A 2,453-nucleotide genomic window follows, 5' to 3' on the forward strand; every position below is an offset into this window, starting at 1 on the left:
TTGAGGAAACAGAGGTTAAGTGACTTGCCCAGGGTCACACTGTCAGTAAGTGTCTGAGGCTGTATTTGAACTCGGGTCTTCTTGATTCCAGGCCCAGTGCTCTGTCCACTGTGCCTAGCTGCCCCTATGTGCCAGGCACAATGCTAGGCAGAATACAAGTATAAAGAATCAAACAATCCCTACTTGCAAGGAACTTTCATTTTAATGGGGGTACACAAGTATACATTTTAATATATGCAGCATAAATATAAATATATGCATAGTGATCAAAAATAAAAATAGCTAACATTTATATAGTACTTCAAGGGCTTAAGGTCTACAAATATCTCATTTTACCTTCATAAAAATCCTGAGAAGTGGGTGCCATTATTATCCTCATTTTACAGATAATGGAAACTGAGGCCGAGAGAGAGTCAAATTATTTGCCTAGGGTCACACAGCTAATAGATATCTGAAATTGTATTTGAACTCATGTTTTCCTCACACCAGATCGAATTCTCTGGCCACTGCTCTGCCTAACTGCCTCTGTTAATTAGAACGTACTTTGCCATGAAGGGCAGTAGCAGCTGGAGTGACTCGGGAAGGCTTCATGTAGAAGGGAGTACTTGAGATGTGTCCTGAATGGAGGTAAGGAGGGGAGAGCGAGCCTTCCAGACATGGAGGATTGGCGATGCAGAAGCGTTGAGGTAGGAGATGAGATTTTGTATGTATCACAGAAGGCTTTGTCTCACTNAGAGCGAGCCTTCCAGACATGGAGGATTGGCGGTGCAGAAGCGTTGAGGTAGGAGATGAGATTTTGTATGTATCACAGAAGGCTTTGTCTCACTCTCTCAGAACCAGTCTGGCTTCATGGCCTCTGAGTTCCAGAGGGGCACTCTGAGGGGCTGAGTAGTCTGTTTTCTGTGTTGTGATGGATTGATAGCTCAAGGATGTACAACTATTTATTCCCTTTCCATATGCACAATATGGCTAGGTTGAAACTAGGTTGAGAAGACTATTAAAAGCTAAACAGAGGAAATTATATTTCATCGTAGAGGAAAAGGAAGCCATTGGAGTTGAGGAGTGACATGGTCAGATCTGTTCTTGAGGAAAATTAGTCTGGTAGCAGTGGAGAGGGTGGGTGGAATGGTGGGGCAGGTAGACCAAGCAGGAGATGGCCATGGCAATAGTTTAGATGAGATACAGTGAGGGTATCTGTGTGAGTGGAGAAAAGGGGTTGAATGTGAGAAATGTGGTGGTGGTAGAAGGAACAAAATTTGGCAACAGACTGGCTAGGTGGAGTGAAGGAGGGGTAGGAGTTGAGGAAAATTCTGAGGTTACTGAACTGGGAGACTGGGAAGATGGCAGTGTGTTCAGTAGAAATAGCGTTGCTTGGAAGAGGGGTGGGTTTAGGGAGAAAGATATAACGAAATCAGTTTTGGACACATTGAATTTGAGATATCTCTGGGACATCTGGTCGGAACGTCCAATAGTTAGTTGGTATTGTTAGACTGAAATTTAGGGGAAAGACTGGGTCTGGATATACAGATCAATGAGTCATTTGCATATAGATGATGGTTAAATTCATGGGAACTGATGAGGTTATATAAAAAGTACAGAGAGAAAAGAGAAGAGGGCCCTAGACAGAACCTTTGGGAACACCTACAGTTGGTGGTTGTGATATGGATGATAAACCAACACAAGAATGTGAAAAAGAATAGTTGGATAGATAGGACGAGAAGGAGGAGAGAATGGTGTCGTAAAAATCCAGAAAAAAGAAACTCTCTAGGACGAGAAGGTGGCAACAATGTCAAATGCAGCAAAGAAGTTGAGAAGAATGAGAGCTAAGAAAACATCACCAGAATTGGCAATAAGAAGTCATTAGTGACTTTGGAGAGAGCAGTTTCAATTGGGTGATGAAACTGGAAGCCAGATTGCAAAACCTTGAAAGATGAGCGAGAGGAGAGGAAGTATAAGCAATGAATGTAGATGGCCTTTTCAAGACCGAGGAGGGAAAGACAGATATGAGATGATGGCATGAAGAGGGTGTCAGGATCTAGAGAAAGTTTTTTTTTTTAAGGATAAAGGCTATTTGGGCATGTTTGAAGGCAGTAGGGAAGGACTCAGCAGATAGGGAGAGGTTGAAGATGAGAAGAATGAGGTGGGTGGGGTGGGGAAGAGGAAGATATAGAGAAGAAGGGGGAAGAGGAGCAAGAGAGAGGGAGTGCAATCTGCTGGAGAAAATGGGAGGGGATGGGACTGAGTAGAGATATAGAGGGAATAGCTTTGACAAGGAGAAGGGCCACCTCATTGTCACAGACTAGGGAGAGGAGGAGAGAGAAGGAATGATATCAAGGAGTTTTGAGATGAAGATAAAGGAAAAAAAGGGAGCTCTCATCAAATGGCCTGAATTTTTTCAGTGAATGGAGAGGCAAGGTCCTGGTGGCGGTGTGGTTGCAGGAGGTTTGAACAAG

The sequence above is a fragment of the Vombatus ursinus genome, unplaced genomic scaffold (genome assembly GCF_900497805.2).
Source record: "Vombatus ursinus unplaced genomic scaffold, bare-nosed wombat genome assembly UNPS02014837.1, whole genome shotgun sequence".
NCBI lineage: Eukaryota > Metazoa > Chordata > Mammalia > Diprotodontia > Vombatidae > Vombatus > Vombatus ursinus.